The sequence below is a fragment of the Pteropus medius genome, unplaced genomic scaffold (genome assembly GCF_902729225.1).
Source record: "Pteropus medius unplaced genomic scaffold, Ma_sr-lr_union100, whole genome shotgun sequence".
In the NCBI taxonomy this organism is placed as follows: Eukaryota; Metazoa; Chordata; class Mammalia; order Chiroptera; family Pteropodidae; genus Pteropus; species Pteropus medius.
Genome location: NW_024349564.1, coordinates 453,256 through 467,743, shown reverse-complemented (window position 1 = coordinate 467,743; position 14,488 = coordinate 453,256). Strand labels below are relative to the sequence as shown.

General features: G+C 39.1%; 1 pseudogene; it reads right to left on the bottom strand.

The window, feature by feature from the left end:
• Window positions 1-4,803: 4,803 nt before the first annotated feature.
• Window positions 4,804-4,921, bottom strand: LOC120618870 (uncharacterized; annotated as a pseudogene).
• Window positions 4,922-14,488: the final 9,567 nt, after the last annotated feature.

Genomic DNA, 14,488 nt, shown 5'->3' with positions numbered 1-14,488 from the left:
AGAATTCTGATACATTGTTGGTAAAATGGTGACACTGCTGTGGAAAATAGTGTGGCAGATCCTTAAAAAATTAAACTCAGTAATAGGTATACGCCCTAGGTATACGCCCCAAAGAATTGAAAACAGATATTGAAACTCATGCTTCATCACAGCAGCACTATTAACAATAGCCAAAAGCTGGAAACAACCCAGATGAATAAATGAATAAAATGTGGTATAGTCCTACAGTAGAATATTCTTCAGCCATAAAAAAAGGAATTTTGTCCTGATAACACACTATACTATGGATGAACCAAACACAATCTAAGTGAAAGAAGCCAGACACAAAAGGTCCCATTTACGTGCAATGTCTAGAATAGGCAAATCCTTACAAATAGAGCAGATAGTGGCTTCCAGAGAGTGGGGCAAAGGGTACACGGGAAGCAGCTGCTTAATGGGTAAAGGGTTTCCTTTGAGGCTTAAAAATATTTAAGATACTTGTAAACATTGTGCATGTATTAGATGCCACTGAAATTACTTTAACATGGCTAACTTTGTATTCTGTGAATTTCACTCAATTAGAAAAAAACACACATTTTTTTTAGATAATTCCTCAAGATTATCTAATATGGATCAGTCAGAACACTTACTCTGGCCAAGTTAGTTTTTGCACGTCTCTACTTCTTTCTTTTGTGTTAAAATAAGAGCTCACTCCCTGTCCCCTTGGTGACATGTAGTTTCCTTTCAGGGTTGGTTGACATTCAGGTATTTGGCCATAGAATTCTCTCCGGAGGAGTGGGAATGCCTGGACCCTGCTCAGAGGGCCTTGTCCAGGGACGTGATGTCGGAGAACTACAGGACCCTGCTCTCTCTGGGTGAGGGTGACTTCCCTCTGGAGATCGGTAACTATCTTTGTATGTCTGCGATTTTCATTGCAAGTCTCTCGGGAGCCCCTGATGTGCTTGTCTGAGTTTCAACTCCCTGTTCTTAGGAGAGTGAGCGAATCTGTTTGGATTCGGAAGGAAAAGCCCCTCCTGGGGCATGTGGACTTTGGTGTTCCCTTTCTTCAGAAAGTTGGCACCGCTTGTGCTGGATTAGTGCTGGATGCAGAACGTTACAAGTCAGAAAACCTTATGGCAGATTTTTAGGAATATCTGATTCAGTGGCTTTTGTGTTTTTCATGTAGTAGTTATTGGAAGAGAACTAGATCTCTCTCTCTCTCACTCACTCACTCGCTCACTCGCATTCTCTCACTCTCACCTTCACTCTCACTCTCACTCTCACTCACTCTCTCTCTCACCCCTTAGCATTCAGAAGGAGGCTGTCTGGTACTAAATTTTGAAATACTTTCCTGGACCCATCAATAATACTCTCTCTTCTTAGCTAAGTAAAGAACTGGAAATATGTTCTGGAAAAGCATAGAGTATCATATTCAGATTTTTCTTCATAAATTGAAAAAACTATTGAGCTATTATCTCCATTTTGAAAGAAAGGAAAGAGCCGTGGACCTGGAAAGTGGAGGAAAAATAGGGAAAAATCCAGACAGGTGAGAATGTGTGGAGATGTGAACACAGATGCTCAGATGGACAAAGAGTGAGCGGCTCCATTCAATACTGTTTGAGAGACCCCTCAAATGGGAAAGATGTGTGGGAAAATAAAAGTTTGTTTCTTACAAGCTTTCGGAGGAAATCTCACACACATTCACATACAATTGACACACTTATCACTCACTCTGTCAGTCAAATGTGTGGTGTTTAAATTCCCGGCCTACCAGCTAGTGCAGAGCCCAGGGAAAGGCTTTATCCTGACCTATGACACTATCATCTGGCCCCTGTGGCCACTTTTGTGCCTTGGTTCGAGAGGGACTGGGGTGGCTGTCTCTAGCGAGGCCTCTTTCCCCTTGGTTTCTCTTGGTTCTCAGTCCGTACAGATCAGAGCTGAGGCCTGGGTAGTCCTGACCCCAGGATCTGTTCAGTTTCCGTTCACATTTAGGTCCTTAGGGGATCATCACAAGAGATAGACAGACAAAATGGCTGCCCTCCCATTTTATATGGAGTTCAGTGAACCTACCTGGGGCTGTGTTGGGCTCTCTGTACCATTACAGGCCCCTGAGACATTTCTTCCCTTCTTTTTTTGTCATACGAGTATAAAGGAATGGGGTGGATCTTTTGAGGTTGTAACTCATAGGTAACATGAGGAATTGACACTGAAATCCTCTTTCTGATCCCCCCTGATGCATGGGAGTGTAGCTCACGTGTTCACTGTGCAGACTGTGGGCAGGGCACACGGCCCCTTCTCAAGAACCCACACAATTTGACCCTCTTATTCTACTCCCTTGTATTTTTCTCCCTCTTCCAGCTCTCCACACAGTCCAGGAACATAGAAAGATTTTGGTATTTCTGATTTCTTATTCTCCTCTAAGATTTTACTTCTAAAACTTGCTTTTGAAATGCACATTTCAAGGTTCTAAAGTTTTGTTCTCTATTTCTCTGTGGTAACCCACTTTTAGGTGACACACAAATTCTGGTGGATGTGTCATGGGACAGGTTTATTAGGCAACAGGAAATTCTTAAAGGAGAACATTGATTAATTTGTCACAGTATTATCCTGCTGCATTCAGAAGGGCCTCTTGAAGCCACTGGGAAGAGTGGTCACCATGTCCCCAGATAATGAGAAAGTATCAGGAGAGCCCAAGTGATAAGTGCCTCCAATTTTTCTTCTAGTTTTTGTGGAGTTTAACAGCCTCCCTAGGGCTGTGACAGCATTGATCAGACATGGTATGATCATCTCCTTTGAACCGGCAATAAAAGGTGTGGCCACTTATCCTAAGGAGAACTCTGTCCAAGCTCACAACCTGATATCTGTGAGACTGTTACCTACTGTTCATGCCACGTGGTCTATGTCATGTGCATGCTGTTTTTCATTTACCTTCAACAAATACAATTTTGACACACCTTATTAAAGGAGCTTAAAAGGTCGAAAGTTGCCTCCATTTCTAAATTTTCTGTATTTTGCTTTGTTTAAGCCATTAATATTTTCACCTTATGAATTTCATTGTTATACGTGACCTTGTTTTTTATTTATTTAAATATCAGTTGCATATTTTTCATGATAATCAGTTTTTTTAATATCTAAATTTGGGACTGAAATCATGAAATAAACATTGTTTTTTAATATTTTACAGGATGTGTGTGTGTGTGTGTGTGTGTGTGTGTGTGTGTGTTTATGATTCAGCATCAGTAGCCCCCAAACTTACATAATCTCTAAACTTATTTTTTCAAGCAGGTTTAGCTTCAGAGAAGAGTGGAAGGTACAGAGATTGTCTATACTTTCCTACCCTGACACATGTTGACCTTCCTCCATCAACAATATCCCATACCAGAGAGCTTTATGTATTTTTATCATTGATGAACCTACATTGACACGTCATTATCATCCAAAGTCCATACTCTCATTAGAGTTCCCTCTTGGTATTGCACGTTTTGTGGGTTTGAACAAATGTATAATGATTTATATCCATCATAATAGAGTCACACAGAGTCCTTTCATTGCCCTAAAAGTCATTGTGCTCTGCTTATTCATCTCCCTCCCTCCTAACTCCTGCAGTATCTCTTTACTATGTCTAGAGTTTTGCCTTTTCCAGAATGTCATATAGTTGGAATCGAACAGCATATGTAGCCTTTTCAGATTACCTTCTTTCACTTACATATGCATTTAAAATTCCTCCATGTCTCTTCACGGCCTGATAGCTCATTTCTTTTTAGTGTTGAATAGTATTTCACTGTCTGGATGTACCAGTTTATTTCTCCATCACCTACTGAAGTTGCTTCCAAGTTTGGTAGTTGTGGATAAAGCTGCTAAAACATTTGTGTGCAGAGTAGTTTTGTTTGTTTGTTTGTTTGTTTTGTAGCATGTATTAGTACTTCATTCCTTTTCATTTTCACATAATAGTGCATGTATGAATCCCACATTTTGTTTTATCTATTTATGATTTGATTCTTTGTGGCTACGGTGAGAAATGCTGCATATACACTTTCGTACAAGTTTTATTGGACTTACATTTTTATTTCTCTTCAGTGTACACCTAGGAATGGAATTGTTGAGTCATATGGTAACTTTCTGTTTAATATTTTGAGGAACTGCAAGACTGTTCTCCAAAGCAGCTGTACCATTTTACATTACTGCCAGGAGTGTAAGAGGTTTGCAGTTTCTTCATCAACACCTGTTATCTGTCTTTTCGATGATAGGTATCCTAGGGATATGGAGTTGTATCTCATCCTGATTTCAGTTTGCATTTTCCTGATATCTAATTGTGTGAAATATTTTTTTGAGTGCTTATCGACTGACTATGTGGTACATCCAGACAGTGAAATACTATTCAACACTAGAAAGAAATGAACTATCAGGAGTGAAGAGACATGGAGGAATCTTAAATGCATGTGTAAGTGAAAAAAGATAATCTGAAAAGGCTACGTATGCTGTTCAATTCTGACTATATGACATTCTGGAAAAGGCAAAACTATGGACACAGTAAAGAGATTTTTCTACATTTTTTTTGAGAAATACCTATTCAGATCCTTTGTTTAAAAATTGGGTTGTCTTTTTGTTGTTGAGTTTAAAATGTTCTTTATTCTAGATATAAGGCCTTTCTCAGATATATGGCGAGTAGTTTCTCCCTTTCTGTGTGTTGTCTTTTCACTTTCTTGGGGGCTGGGTTTTACTTTATTTTATTTTTTTATTCTTTTTTTTTTTTTTAGGCGAGGCAACCCTTGGTTGACTTCATAGATTGCAAGGACCTTACAATCACTTATTTTTTATTTTTTATGCCTACAGCACCTGGTCTTCCTAGAGGATCTCCCATCCAAGTACTAACCAGGCCCGACCCTGCTTAGCTTCCGAGATCAGACAGAATCGGCTTGTTCAGGGTGGCATGGCTTTAGTCTTGAGGGCTAGGTTTTAAAGGATGCAGGAGATATTTTTTTAATTGAGATTGTGCTCATAAACTAGTTCCTACAATGTCCACAACAACAGTCCCAAAATGAGTTTTCATAACCAGGAGGACCTGCAGTTAAATGCAGGAATTCCTCAGTCTTGCCTCCAGGATAATAAATACCTAGGCGCACTTGGGAACGTTTTTGTTTCAGCTCAGGTCAACTGCAACTGTAGCCTCTGGGAAGTTTGTGCGCACAGATACTCACAAACTTCCTCCTGCTGCTCTCCTTAGATCCCCACCACGGCTGCTCTTGCTGCTCTCCTTAGATCCCCACCACGGCTGCTCTTGCTGCTCTCCTTAGATCCCCACCACGGCTGCTCTTTCCTGGCCCCATTCATCCTGCTTCTACATTCTTCTTCCTGTTAACAAAAATAATTTTCAACATATAAGATCTTATTACTGGTTTTGACCCAGACAAAAAGTTTTCACTACCAAAAACCTTGGTCGAGACAACCTTTTTTGCACCAGGGTCCGGTACTCCTTTGAGAATCTGATGCCTGATGATTCGAGGCGGAGCTGAGGCGGTGATGCTAGTCCTGGGGAGTGAATGCAAATACAGATGAAGCTTCTCGCTTGCCTGCCCTCTCACCCCTTGCTGTGCAGCTCAGTTCCTAACTGGCCATGGACCAGGACAGGTCTCCAGCCCGGGAACTGGGATCCCTGGTCTAGAGGACACAAAGTTACCTCATTTGACAAGGGAGCCACCTTCCATTAACTTAACCCTTTGGGAAGATGATAGTGTCTTAGTTGATCCTTTTCCTTATATAGTATCTGTCTAATAAATGGAGTTAAAGTCTATCTGTTTCTGCCCTGGGGCATCCTGGCTTAGGGCCAGGCCCCTGAGCATTTATTATGAGGAAGTCATGATTTGAATAACTCCAAAAAGGAAAATTCAAGAAAAGATTTATTTTACTTTAAAGACAGCACGGTTTATTGATATTTCTAATTAGCTATCTTGTAGAAAAAACATGCATCATTCATTCCACATATATTTATTGCACTCCTAATACACAAAAAGCACCTTGTTTATACATTTTTCCCCTTCAATCCTCTTCAACTGTTCTTCTACTTTCCACCTGTGGCAAACACTAGTTTCTCCTCTATATGAGCATTTTTGTTTTTTACATGTAAGACGGATCATACTATATTTATCTTTGCCCTATTTCATTTAGCACAATGCCCTTGAGGTTTATTCATGTTGTTGCAAATAGCAAAATTTCATTTTTTAGACTGAATAATACTCTATTTTTAATCTATATGTTTACCATGTTTTTTTTTTTTTTTTATCTGTTCATCCATTGATGGACACTTAGGTTGTTTCCATGTCTTGGCTATTATAAATAGTGCTGCCATGAATGTGGGGATGTGGATATCTTTTTAAGTTAGGTTTTTGTTTTATTTTGTTTTTTAGATAAATATCCAGAAGTGGAATTGCTGGATTATATGGTAGTTCTATTTTTAATTTTCCGAAGAACCTCCATGCTGTTTTTCATAGTGGTTGCAGCAATTTACAATCCTACCAACGGTGCACTAAGGTTCCCTTTTCTTTACATCCTTGCCAACACTTGTTATTTTTTATCTTTTTTAATGATAGCCATTCTAGCAGGTGTGAGGTTATATCTCATTGTCATTTGGATTTGCATTTCCTTGATAATTAATAATGTTGAGCATCTTTCCATGTACCTGTTAGTCATATGTATGTTTTCCTTTAAAAATTTATATTCAGATCTTCTACCCATTTTTTAATTGGATTAATTGATTTTTGCCATTTAGTTGTATGAGGTCTTTGTATAGTTTGGATATTAGCCCCTTATGAGATATGTGATTTGCAAATACTGTTTCCCACTCAGTAAGGTACATTTTTATTTTGTTGATGTGCAGGAGCTTTTTATATTGATGTAGTCTCAGCTGTGTATTTTCACTTTTGTTGCCCTCACTTTTGGTGTGAGATTCAAAAATCATCGCAAACACATGTCAAGGAGCTTACTGCTATGTTTTTCTCTAGGAGTTTTATAGCTTCAGGTCTTACATTCAAATCCATTTTGAGTTAATTTTTGTATATGATGTAAGATAACAGTCCAATTGCATTCTTTTGGTTTTGGCTGTCCAATGTTCCTATCACTATTGATTGAAGAGGCTGTTATCCACCATTGTATATTCTTGTCTCCTTAGTCATAAATCAACTAGCTGTCTATGTTGGTTTATATCTGGGCTCTCTATATTCTGATCCCTTGTTCTTTGCGTCTGCTTTTACGTCAATACCATACTCTTTTAGTTGCGATAGCTTTGTAATAGAGTTTGCAATCAGGGAGCATAATATCTCCAGCATTATTCTTCTTTCCCAAGATTTCTTTGGCTTTTTTGGGGTCTCATGGTACCATACAAATTTTAGGGTGGTTCTATTTTGTGAGCAGATTTTTGCAGGGACCTAAGTTTTCAACTCTTTTGTGTAAATTCCAAAGAGCACGATTGCCAGGTCATATTTAAGAGTGTGTTCAGTTTTGTTAGAAACTTTGTAAACTGTCTTCCAAAGTGGCCTTATCATTTTGCTTTCCCAACAGCAGTGAATGTAGCTCCACCTCCTTGCTGATATTTGGTGTATTTGGTGTTCTGGATTTTCACTGTCATCATAGGTGTATAATGAATGGTATCTCATTATTTTAACACATGTTTTCCTCAGTTAAATCTATGCATTTTTTTAAACTGAATATTTTCAGTGTCTTGAAAATATCCATTTAAAAACGTTTTTTAAAGTTATTGTCTTAGTTACAGAAATGCCATTCAATTGATTTGCCATAGTTTTTAATATGAGATACATTGCTTTTTCCACATACATGCAGTTTTCCAAAAGTAACTTTGGAATTTTATTTTCACCAACTCTTTGCTACAAATAATTCTGTCTAGATTCACTATGCACATCTTGTTAATAGTACCCTAATATTTAAATATCTCATTTTATTTAATAAAACATAGGCAATTTTTACACTCTGTTTTCCTCATTACTACTTCTTATAATGTGTATGTTTTCCAGAAAATTTTTTTAAGTTCTTATAATTACATATTTCAGTTAATTCATTAAGCCTGTTTTGTTCCCTGTCCTCTTTTTCAACTTAATTTTATGTAAAGTCACCTGGTCTTTGTCTACATACATGTCACTACTGTCATGCTCTTCTGGCTATTGTTGGCTGCTTATGTTGCTGACCACATCTCTGCACATAGACCTTTGCCATGGGTCACCATGGCACTGCCAAACATTGTTTGTACACTAAATAGCCCTTCCATACATACCATCTGTGCTATAGGTTAAGGGTGCTCAGCTCCCTGGCTGTGGACTGGTACTGGTCCATGGCTTGTTAGGAAGCAGGCAGCACAACAGGAGGTTCATTTGTATTTGCAGGCACTCCTCAGCACCAGTATCACCACCTCAGCTCCACCTCAGATCATCAGGCATTAGATTCTCATAGGAGCACCAGTCTCTGCTGCCAAAAATGTTGGGGACCACTGCTCTAGGTCATGTAGTGATGCATCTTAAGGATACTGTTTTCTGATGATGGTTCTGAAGTCAGAGTTAATTAATTTTGGATAAGTGCGTATTAATTTCTATTGTTTCATAATAAGAATAACTGACACATCTATTAAGAGCACTTCTCACCTGATGTCTTTTTACATGTCTGAGATTGTAATTGTTAAAAGATCCCAAAGAGCTGATGTCAAAAGATTAAAAAATTTCAGTAAAAGACACACACACACACACACACACACACACATGGACATTTACATTAGGACATTTATGCCAAAATTGAGAACTTTATTTTTAAAATTATATAATGTTTTTTATGCGGTGTGCCCCTCCCCACACTGCATGCTCTGCATCAGGAAAGACCACTGCTCACATACAGTACAACTTGCTCAGATCAGCAACATAATCTGGTAACTTTGTACATCAACATCTGCAGGATATGATGACTCATATTCTTGTCTGAGAATGGTGATATAATCACACTCTTAAGTGACACAACTCAGGTCCTGCATCTCCTTTAAAACATTTCTTCCTAAGCTCCTGGTATTTGCAGTGACCTGTTATAATCTGTGCTGCCTGGATGAGCAGTGGTGTGCCAAACTGTAGTGTGCACATCCTGGCTCAAACCCTGGCCGTCCGATTACTTTTGTGTGTGAGTGATAGAAAGATACATAAACCTTATGGGCTCTTTGTTTTTACATGAACAGTTGGAATAGTTAATCTCAAGAATGGTAAGCTAATCATGTTAGAAGACTTTATTGCATGGCATATAGTAAGATCTGAAAAATTACCTTAGTTAATAAGGTACGTTAATTTTTTATGTGTTTATTGAGATTGAAGCATGCTTGTGTTATTTTTTTGTAATTTTTTCCATCTTAGTATTTCTCTGACATTAAATAATAATTTCAAAGCACTCAATATTTTTGTCCATGTAACTGGATAATTAAATGATATTATATAGTGAGGAAATTTTTCTGTCTGCTGCCTATTTTATATAACTAACTGCAGGTGTGAAATCATATGTGATTTCAGATAGTCTTCCTTCATTCTTAATCTTTATAAAAATGTGTTTACCTGAAACAGGTATTTCAAAATTTAGTGATTTGCAACATATTTTTCATTTTCCCTATGGTGTGTTTCTTTTGGAAAGTAAATTCCTTCTTTAGTTCTTAAGGAAGAATTAAGATTTCAGAGACTATTATTTCATATAATCTGGTTATTTATTAATTTACCTGCTAGATTTATCATGGAATACTAATTTTTATTATTGTTATATGCAGATTTTTTTTGTATCCATTATGCAAAATTTCCCAGGGCCAAGAGACCAAAGAAAGAGGCTGACGACTTTATTATAACATTAAAAGTTTATTAAGGGAAATTATGTATGAGGTGTGTCTTGGGTGGTGGCAAGAAGACATGGCTATCCACTCTGCATGGCAAATGCTGAGGAGTTACAGAGGATGGGGCAAGATAGATGGGGGTATTGGAGTGTGCCTGCCCCCCACAGATGAGGGAGAAACATTTACATGCTTACCTGGAGACAACTACATGTTTGGGACAGAGCCCGCCTGGGGCCTGGGAGAGGGGTCATACAGTCTCTGAGTGGATTTACGGAAAGCAGTCTCTGTTCTGGCCCAGATCTATCTGTGTCTAGCCTGAGGATCTAGCCATGGTCACGTCATTGAACAGTCTCTCCTCCACCCTCCACTCCTCATTACCGGCTCTTACAGTCTCACATGCCCCTCTTCTGTGAGGTGCCCGAGTGGTCAGTGAGGGGCTTCATTAGCAGGGAGGTAGCTCGTTGACAATTGAGCACATTTGGGACACAGTCCATAGGAAAAATATAGACACTTGCAGGAAAAAGAAAAAGCAATGCAAGTACTAGTAACAGTTTTTCCACTCTGTCCCCTAGAATCCAAACCAACATGCCAACATGTCGCCTAGGCTTGTGGTTGGGTCACTCAGGGATCTTGCTTGCATTTTCCTGTGTTAACAAAGAACTATGAACGGATTCATCTCGTATGAAAACATGACATTCAGTTTGGAGAATGGTACAGGTGCACCCCTCTCCCTGTCATTGGATGCCACAGGAGCAGCAGAAGGCTAAGGGTGGTTAAGGTCACCACAGCCTTGAGGATCTGTCAGGCTGTGGACACCGTACATAGTGGTTGGATTAGTGTGCTTTCTGGTGTGAGGATGTGAGTAGGGGGAGGAATATGTCATGCTAGGACCCCTACCTCCTCCCTCTTCCATTGGTGCACATACTGTCCATATACAGTGCATCTCCATGGATCCCGACTCCATTAGGATGACAGGGTCCCACTGGAGGCTGAGCAGTTCCTCCATCAGGGATGTGTAGTAAGTGACCCAGTCCTGCAGAACATTCCATTGTGGAATCCAGTAAATGGTCCCCATTCCAGGGACAGTAGGGTTTCCTGCCCCCAGCATAGCCCGCTGGTCCATGCAGGTGTCGGCACTATTACTGGTGCTTTGTTTTTCACACCGTTATCGTATTAGTATGTCAGTCTGACGTCACGTCCTAATCTGGCATATGGGACAATAGGTCCCAGTGGTTGCTCATTTAAATCAGGGGACTCCAAACTCTGGGTTATGGACTGGTACTGGTCCATGACCTGTTAGGAACCAGGCTGCACAGCAGGAAGTGAGCAGTGGGTGAGTGAGAGAATCTTCATCTGTATTTGCAGCTGCTCCTAGTGCTAGCGTCACCGTCTCAGCTCCACCTGAGATCATCAGGCATTAGATTTTAATACGGGTGCCAGTTCTTGGTGCCAAAAATGTTGGGGACTGCTGATTTAAATGCATTAACACTTGGAAAGCACCTTTGTCCACCTAGCCAAGGTGATTTTATCAGTAATGTGATCTGTCACTTAAGGACGCCATTCTATTCCACCAGCCTACCTGCTTGAGGGTTATAGGGAAGGTGGACCCTCCATTCAATGCTGCGTTATTTTGATCATTCTTGTAGATCATGTCCTTTGATATGTGACCCCTGGTCACTATTTGACAGGGGTATACCCATACCTAGGACTTAGCTTTCCCAGTCCCTTTATGGAAGTGGCCTAATGAGCCCTCCGACATGGGAGGGCTTGAATTAAGCCAGAGTAGTCAGAGCCCTCGCTCTGGGAAGGGGCTTACATGGTCAGTATGCCAATCCCTTACCTGTCGGGGTCTCTGGTGAATCACACAGGGGCCTTTGCTGACTCCAGAGCCACTGCCTGTAGCTTAAGCTCCAGCACCTCCTCCTTAACTATAGGCCATCCTACCCGGGCTGTACGGTGCCTGTATCTGTAGTGTCCCCTGTTGAGTCAGTTGCTAAAATGCGTATTTTTTGCCAATGTGTCTGCTTCCTGATGACCAGGCAGTGTAGATACAATATGAGCAGGGACATGGGAGACAATGAGGTCTACCTTGGGCTCTTGTGAGCTAGCCCAGATAACTTTCCATGTCTCTTGTCCCCATAGAAGTGAGTGCATAATCATCCACCTCTCTGTTTCTGGTGTCCGAGCAGTTGCATAAGTCCCTTTAAAACAGCCCAACTGTCAGTACACAGGATCAGCAGCTGCAGTTCCTGCGTGATTACCAACCAGACCACTCTTAATTCAGGCCACCTACTACTGTGATTTGTTCCTGGTCCCATCCAGATAGTATCAGTTGTAAGCGCTAAGGAGTTACACAGGACAGGGCAAGATAGATGCAGGTACTGGAGTGTGACTCACCTCAGATAAGGGAAAAACACCTTACATGCTTGCTTGGGGAAGGCAACGGCCTGTTCCAGAAGCCAGTGTGCCTGTGGCATAGAAGAGTGGTCACAAAGTCTCTGAGGAAGTTTATAGGAAGCCATCTCTATTCTGGCCCAAATCTAGCTTGATCTAGCTAAAAGATCTGAGTCCAGCAGTAGTCATGTCATTGAACTGACTCTCTTCCACAGTATTTGTTTTCTTGCTTCATATTCCCACACATTATTAAACATACATTATTATAAAGATTAAGGCTTAAGGAATGCAGTCTGAAATCTCAATTATGATATCAGGCCTGTAGTTATATAATAACCAGTACATAGATCAACTTTAACTATGAAGTATCATTTAGTTGTCACATTTATTGTATCACAATACTATTTGAAGATCCTGCTTGAGAAACTTCAAAATTGTATTTATTATAGGTGTTATATTTTATATAATTATGTAATTCAGTATAAAATTTCCTGATCGAACAGGAAATCTTTCTCTTGGATTCACAATAAGAAAATTATCACTTAGAATATTAATAAAGGTGAATTATTATCATCTTGGGATAGTGGGAAGAAATAAAAGTCATCAAAGATTTTGACCTCAAGGAAGTATGAGAAAATATGCATGAGTTTGAAGGTGAAAGGGGATATGACAAAAGAAATTACAAAGAAGTGCTTTTGACCCATAACAGAAATCTCACTCCTAGAGAAGATTAAGATTATAATAAATCTTCGATTACTTTTTTTTGCAAAAGGAGAGTGTTCCTGGAAACAAGTAGATAAAATGTTTGGAAAGTAGACATGTATTAAATTTATAGGCACAGCAGGCTGACCTGCAGAGATTACAAACAGGGTAAAGTTAATGAATGCAATCAACCTGAAAAGTCTGTGTTCATTCTAAAAGAAAAACAGTGGTGGTTCAGTTTCATCATTTCAAATTCCTAATGTTAAAAACTCTTGCAATAAATTTAGGAAGATTTTTAAATATCCTTTGTTACCTGCACAATACAAGAGAACACACACGAGAGAGAAATCTTAGAGATATAATGATTGTGGGAAGGCTTTTAACAGAAACTCATACCATATGGATCATGAGAAAACTCATACTGGAGAAAAACCTTATAAATTTAATGAATGTGGCAAAACTTTTACCCTATTTGAAAAACTTACTAAGCATCAGAAATTACATGTTGGAGAGAAAGCACAGAAATGTAATGTGTGTGGCAAGAGTTTTGCCCATAGGTCAAACCTTAAGGTACATCAAATATTTCATACAGGAGAAAAACCTTGTAAACATACTATCTGTGATAAGGCTTTTGTCATACATTCACACCTTTGTAGTCATGAGAACTCACACTGGAGAGAAACCGAACAAATGTAATGAGTGTGGCAAAGCTTTTACCTAGTCTGTAAACCTTACTGCCTTATCAGAAAACACACAAATATAATATGTGTGGCAAGACTTTTATTTAAAATTATGTCTTCATGGAACATGATAGTACACAGGAGAAAAATCTTAACAAATGTAATGACAGTGGTAAGGTCTTTTATCACAATTCAAACCTTTTATGTCCTTGAAAGATTCATACTACAGAGAAATCTTACAAATGTGATGAGTGTCTCAAAGCTTTTACCCATTTTGCAATTTTTAGTAGGTACTAGTAAATCCGTACTGAAAAGAAACATAAACCTAATATATGTGGCAATGTTTTTATTCAAAGCCCAAGCTTTGGGGATCATCAGAGAATTTATAGGAGAAAGAAACCTTAAAATATGATTGAGACAAAACTTCAGATGTTCAAGCCTTATTCAACATCAGAGATTCTATTGTTGAGAGAAACCATATGAAACTGATATATTTAGCAGATTCTGTAACCAGGGCTCACACCTCACTTGATGTCAGAAAATATGTCTTTAAGAGAAACCGCACAAATGTGTGGCAATGCTTATCCAGTGTTTAAACCTTTGGTAACATAACAATTTTTACTAGGGAGAAACCTTACAAATGCATAGTTTTATCAAAAATATACAACTTTGTGGTCATGAAAAAATTTTCTAAGATGGAAACCATATAAATGTATCAAGATCTTTAAGCAATACCCTCAGGATACACCAGAGAATTCCTACAGAAGCATTACAAGTATCATGAAAGTGATAATGTTTATCCAGTTATCTCAGTGGATTACATATAAGTAAATCCATGCTGGGGGGCACTAAGTCTGTTACCTTTGAAAATTAACTAACC